Source organism: Tupaia chinensis, unplaced genomic scaffold (assembly GCF_000334495.1).
Source record: "Tupaia chinensis unplaced genomic scaffold, TupChi_1.0 Scaffold000516_1, whole genome shotgun sequence".
Classification (NCBI taxonomy): domain Eukaryota; kingdom Metazoa; phylum Chordata; class Mammalia; order Scandentia; family Tupaiidae; genus Tupaia; species Tupaia belangeri.
The window spans coordinates 117,579-124,854 of NW_006160029.1; the positions used below are offsets into that span (position 1 = coordinate 117,579).

At 39.5% G+C, this 7,276-nt stretch overlaps 1 pseudogene; it reads left to right on the top strand.

The window, feature by feature from the left end:
* Positions 1–218: 218 nt before the first annotated feature.
* LOC114009323 (uncharacterized) lies at positions 219–324 on the top strand (annotated as a pseudogene).
* Positions 325–7,276: the final 6,952 nt, after the last annotated feature.

A 7,276-nucleotide genomic window follows, 5' to 3' on the forward strand; every position in this document is an offset into this window, starting at 1 on the left:
TCTCTGGTTAAATTAAATAATAATAATAATAGTAATAATAATTAATAAAATTAAATAAGACAATTCTTTAAATAGATTCAGGGACTAGCAGATGGCATAATGGTTACATTGCTGAACTCCCACCTAGTCAACTGTGGTTCAAATGCCAGACCTAAAACTCATGCCAGGCATGTGTGCATGCATGCCCACAATCCCAAGAGGAGAGTAGAGGAGAAGACATACTCTGGTTTCTCTTCAGATCGCATAAATCTTTCGTCTTTTACTAAAGATTTCCATGGAGTAGAGGAGAAGAGATTATGGTGTGGCCATTCCCCCAGGGGGGTGATTTCTTCTCTCTCTCTCTCTCTCTCTCTCTTTCTCTCTCTAGCAAGCGCATGCACCCTATAGCAAAAAATCTCTCTCAAAAAAAAAAAAGATTCAGTGGTTTATATAGACACACACACATACACTTGTTTTAAAATTAGACTAACCGTTTTCTTCTAATATTTTAAGTAAAATATACAGACAACTAGGCCCCTCACTCTCACTGCAAAATATATAAGCTTGCACTTTGGACTCCTGAAAATCCTGCTCTGTGACTAAGTGAAGACACTTGGGGGTGACATGGTCTGCTTTGCTTGGAGACTCCTCTGCCATATACACCATGTCTGTCCCATGTTGTGTTGACATAGAAATATTCTCCTAATGACTTTTAACTCTCAGCACACTCACAGAAAATATTTAGGATTAAGTTATTTCTAACTATTGGGGAAACAAAGGTGCAAACTCTGCCTTCTAGGAAGTTTTTTCTGCTGCCCCTTTAAAGCAATATTTTCATCTAGTCTTTCACTCTAATCAAGTTTCCAAATCCTACCATCTTTCTTGGCTCTTTTCTATGCCCTCATGATGATTATTTTATGTGTCAACTTGAGCCGTCCATGGGGTACCCAGAAATTTAGTTAAACATTATACTGGGTATGTCCTTGAGGATATTTCTGGATATGATTGACACTTGAATTGTAGATTTCACAAAGCAGAGTGCATCTCCAGTGTGAGTGGGCTTCATTTGATCCACTGAAGGACCTGACTGGGAAATGGCTGAACAAGAGAAAATTTGCCCTCTCTGTTTGATGGTCTTCAAACTAGTGAACATACAGTATTTATCCTGCCTTTGGACTCAGACTGTGACTTTCCCATCAGATTTCTTGGCTCTCTGGTCTTTGGATTGCAAATCTTGGGACTTTTCAGTCTTTGTAAACGTATAAAGTCAAGTCCTTATGATAAACGTGTGTATTTGTGCACGCGCATGTGCGCACCTATACATGCACATGCATTTAAGAGAGATGGACAGAGAGGCTGTTGGTCATGTTTCTCTGGAGACCTCTGACTAATATTCCTTCTCCTATTCTTTCTCCTATATTCTCCCCTGCTTCTTAGAACAAAAGAATAATAAATAAATGTTACTCACACTTTCTCATGCCAAGCAGCTTACCCATCTATTTTTGTTATCTGAGCCTCTAGATTCCTAATCTATCTCTATGGAGTATACCAGGGTATTTTCCCACATAGGCAGCTTCTTTATATTTGCCTTCCTAAAAAGAATTCTATGGCCAGCTGTTAAGAAAACTATTTTTATTATAGTGCATACAGAAAAAAATCAGAGCGATAGTCTCCTTAAGGGAGAAATGGTGGGCTAGAATCTGCTAACTACCTCCAGCTCCAATCTTCTCCTACCATCTGTAGCTGAGCTAATTCAGCAAACCTGAGAGTTCTGGGTAGGCCATCAAATTTGGCTTTTGTCAGTTATCAGACAGCAAGTCCCTATACATTTGAGACATAGTAGAGAAGCTAGACAAAGGTCTAAAGGAGAATGTGTTGCTGTAGGGGGAGATAAGGATAAGGCAGCTGGGAGAAACTGGAGAAGCAGAAAACCTTAAGTGACCCCTAAGTGGAGTATGAGAAAGGAAAAGAGACTCTCGCATTTGTCTATTGCTGGTTACCATGCCAAGTGCTATAGAGAAAAATGAAATAGTCTTGATTTTTTTCATCCTAAAGGCATTCCCACTGTGAGATCAAACAGTGCTGTCAATAGTGGACATGTAGCAAAGCAATTCAGAGTATAATGCAAGACTACTACCTATAGGTGGTAGAAAATACTTATAAAATATGCATCAGATATTTCTGTAATATTTATATTTTATGCATTCTGTTTTATAATTTAAAAATAGAAATACAAATGGAATAAAAGAACATGTTGAAAAAGGCCAGATGATCTTTGATTGATTGGATGTGTTTGGGAGGTTTTTGTTTTTGTGTTTGTATTTTTTTGTCTAGCATTTCTTGTCATCTAAGATATCATAAGCCTCCTCAATGGATCTCTCTTCCTCAGAGCTCACTTAAATTTTACCTTATATTTAGAGAGATGAGTACATATTAAAATCTTAATTTATTCTACAAACACATGGAGGTAATCTACAATGGTAGAGACAACATAATTAATGATCAAGAGCAGATTCTGGAAGAAAAAAACTTGAGTTTGATTTTGACCTCTATCACTTACAAGCTATGTGACTTTGGAGTTCCGGAAGCCAGGCAGCCTGTGGCTGCAGGTCCTTCCTCCTGGGTCCTCTGTGCATCCCCACTCCTGTTGCTCTCTGGATTTCAGGTTGGTTGTATGGGACTTTAGGATGAACACGCACCCCCTACACACACCCCACCTGTAAACCGGATCCAGCTGGCCAGCAGTTCCGAACACCAGGCAGCCTGGCTGCAGGCCCTTCCACCCAGGACCCGTCACTCATCCTATGGCCCTTCCCCACCAGCCTTTGGACTCTCTGGATTTTAGTGTTTTGAATAGCGTGCCGCGTTGCGCGCCGCATGATTTTGTGGTTTTTTTTTTCTTGCTCTTTTTCTTTTCTTTTCTTTTCTTTCTTTTTTTTTTTTTTTTTTTTTTGGAGAGGTTTTTGCTATAGGGTGTGTGCGCTCACCAGAAAGACAGAGAGAGATAGAGAGACAGAAAGCAAGAAATCACCCCGCAGGGGGGATGGCCACATCACAATCCCTTCTCCTCCATTCTCCTCTCAGGATCTTGGGCATGCACGCACATGCACCCGGTGTGAGTTTTAAGCCACCGGGTCCGGGACGCAAACCATGGTCGACTACGTGGGAGTCCAGCGATATAGCCATTACGCTAACTGCTGGTTCCCTCAACAAATATTTTGAGTGCCTACAATGGACCTGGAACCACATAGAATAGTCGATATTAGATAGAAATGGTTTCTTTCTTTGTGGTGCTTAAGTTTTAGAAAAAACACTAAGAAAATGGTAATTAAATGAGAGTAGGAAGGCATCAGGAGGGAGAAGTTACCTTAGAGAAACTGAGCAATTTAAGTCTTTCTTCTTTTTCCATCTTGTCATTTCAGAAATATTCTCTCCATGCATCCCTACATTATAGGAAGTGCTTGAGCAACCACCCACCCATATAGTTGATCTTCAAGTTAAACAGAAAATTAGATAAAAGAGAACCTATATTTAGGGTTAAACTAATGCCATTCAATGTAATGTAATTTACTGAGTACTCACTATGTGAAAGATTTCAAATATTAAATTGAGATTAAGCTAATCAAAGCTATAATCTCAATTGGCTTGACTCTGAGGAAGTTATTTGACATTTCAATAGTATGTTTTAAAAAATTGGATGAGAGCTAATAGGACCATAGTAAAATCTGATGATTTGTAAGGTGATTTCATATGAGAAGGTTCCCAGTTTAAATCCAGAGATTTCCCTGAGGATGCCAGTTTCCTGCTTCCCCATGATCTGAGGCGGGCTGAAGGCTTGGGATACATCATGACATCAGGAAGGATCGTTTTGAGGGTTCTCTCTCTCTTGCTAATAAACTTTTTTTTTTTAAGAATGAATAATAATAGGAATAGCAATAATAACTACTTATATAGTACTTCCCAGGAGGCAGAAGAAAAGGCTGCTTTATGAACATAAAAGAAGTGACATAGAAACAAGGAAATTAAAACTGCTCAAAAATTGGGGACCAGCAGATGGGGTAATGGTTGTGCTGCTAGACTCCCACAAAGTCAGCCATGGTTCATGCCTCAGACCTGACAGCTTGAAATTTATGTGTGTGTGCCCAAAATCCTGAAAGGAGAATGGAGGAGAAGGTATTGTGACATGGCCATTCCCTCCCCACCGGGGGTAGGGGAGTGATTTCTTGCATTCTGTCTCTCTGTTTGTCTCTCTGGTGAGGGCACACAACCTATAGTAAAAATCTCTCTTAAAAAAAACTGTTCAAGAATTCATCTCTATTAGGAAATTTGGACAAAACACCAAGCAAGCATTGGTCTTTGCTTCCATTAAGAAAAGAAAAGGTATCCCACAGTGCTAATGAGAGGAATTAAGTCTTGGCCCCTGGAGGAGTCCGACTCAGTGGGACCCCAGGATCTGTTTGAGTCTTCAACCTTTGAGCACAGCTTTGGTTGGCTCAGCATGTTGGCAAGGCCGCTGCTGTATGCGCTCCCCCCTGCCCCTTCCCCCCGCCTTACATAGCTCTCTCATACATCTTGAGTATGTGATAAGATTTCCCGAAAGTCTCCTGACCGCTCCCCTTTGCCCTGACCACCTACTGTTAATTACAATGCTTCATCCCTGCGGTCACAATGGAGGGTGTGCTGAAGTTCCATCTAGGCAGAAATCTTCTTGACCTTTGGAAGGCCCTTCAAGACACATTTAACATAAGCTTAAAAATAACCTTTTCTTGGGAATCAGCAGTTAGCGTAATGGCTATGTCGCTGGACTCCCACTGTCTCTATGTCTCTCTCTGTCTGTCTGGCGAGCACACACGCCCTATAGCGAAAACCTCTCAAAAAAACAAAAAAACAAAAAAAACTTTTCTTTACATAAAATAGGATTAGGCTAAAACTGACCTAGGACACCCCCCGCCCTCACTAAGTGAACAATAGGTTCACCCCTTTAGAATAGATAGATATATTAGGATTCCTTGAATTAAGTTTTAGATCCTATAAAATTATAGAAGTATCATTCTTTATTGAGATCCATAAAAACTAATACCTATAATTGAGATTTTCTTTTCTTAGCATAATACTCAGTAATCACAAGATGGCTGCTGCTGAGCATCAGCTGATAATTAACTCTGCTTACTGGAGTCTGTTTCCCAAAACTGCATTCCTTGAAGTTCCCAAAAACCTGCCTACATCAATCAAACAATTGCTGAACTGTAACAGACCCACCCTTAATCCAACTCTAAATGGAATCTATGTTCCCTATTGTTAAAACTTTATGAACTGATAATTAAAACACGTAGCCCCTCACCCATTTACTTGCATGTATCACATTTTCAATAAAAAGACACGATGATTCCTAGCAGTTGTCACTCTACAGAGAGTGATCTCTGAGGGTGTCCAGCTGAAGACGTGCATGAAAAAGGCACCAAGGCCTCAGTCTTTCCTTCCTGCACCACCTCAGTCGAGATAACCCACCCTCGCTGAGGCTGGACCCTGGCAGCCCCAGCTATTAATGGGATGTTCTTAATACAGTAATACCTTTTGAAAGTAGAAACTAAACTCCTTATTTGAGATAGATAATGTTTCTCATAAATTTAAACATGATCTGAAAATTAAATCATGGTCTATAAGGCTCCACTTAATTAGTACCTCTAGCTCCTGTCATTATCTCATCTCCCACTCTTGTTCTCTGTCTGCTCAGTTCCAGCACTGCTGGCCTCATCCCCACTAGACGTGCTCCTGTCTCACGTCTTCTTCACTTGCATCTCCTTTGTCAGGAATAATACTTCCCTGATTATTCACATGGCTTATTTCTCACATTCATCAGATCTTTGTATAAAAGTCACCTTCTCCAATGAGGCTTTCCCTAGTCACATTATATAAGTTGCAAAACCTTTCTCAATGCTTCCCCAATTTATTTTTCTCTTTGGTGGTTGGTCAATGACTAATTTGATATTTACTTTGTTCATAATTTATTTTCCTGCTAAAAAAGGGCTTCTTAATGGCAGATCTTTTGCTGTTTTTTTTTTACAAAACTGAGATTAAGCTAATCAAATTCATAATCTCAATAGACTCTGAGGCAGTTACTTGACATTCCAATAGTACATTAAAACACTGGGGACTGGATAACGGTGTAGCAGTAAAACACAATGCTCTGTGAGTGAAATAACTAGAATATCTTGATATATACATTTTTGTTACATGAATGAATAAATAGCATAGCCAGCTACAGCTGGAGAGGCACAAAGGAAGCACTTCCAGCTTGATGTGAAACAGCCTGGAAATAATGATTTCAAGAAATCTCTGAACACCTTGAACAAGATCTACTGATCTTGTCTCTGTTCTTCAAAAATAGCAGGAGGTAAAATTTTTTTGAAATCAACCTGAGATGTAAATAAATTTGTGTCCAATTTAACTACTAAACAGAGCCATTATTAGGAGGAATAGTTCTGTGAAAACATAAATATGTTTCCACTCAATTCAAAATAAACTATAATACACAGCCTTGAATTATGACGGGCACAAAAAACTAGTCCCACTCTCATAAGATACCTATGAGCTCCAGACAGTAGAGCTGTCATCATTTATGAGCAGTTCCAGGCAGAAAAATCATGTTTACAGTGAAACATTAAATTGTCTGTAAAATACAACTATCAGTAAAGGTGGTTATGGCACCTTGCAGTAAATAAGACTGTGAGATTATCATGAGAACAGCCTTTCATCAAGAATGACAGCCATTCTTACAGCATTTTATTTACACTGTAAAGGGCAAATACATCAGTGGGAAATATAAATATTTATGACTTTAGAATTGACTCATATATCTAATAAAAATGATGCTATAATTCAATACTGAAAGTCCATCAAGGTCTGTAGCTTCACCCAGAGCCAATTTAGTCATCACAGCATAAAGCTACAAGGATCCTAAACTTAAGAAAATGCAAATGGACCCAACCATGGTAGTACACTCTACTCAGATGATGTGCTCCTCTGACTTGAACCATAAGAAAGGCCTGGGTTTGATTCTCAGTCCAACCTAAAGGCCAGACATAGTATCATGTACCTGTAATCTTACTGACTTGGTGAGGCTGACAAAGGGAGATCAAGAGTTCATTGGTGGCATGGGCAATGTAGCAAGACCTGTATGAAAGAGGCAAACATGGTGGCACATGCTTGGGGTCCCAGCGGGGAGGTTAAGGCAAGAGGATCATAACACAGTGAGACCTGTCTTTTAAAAAATAAATAAAATGGTCTGTCTGGAAAG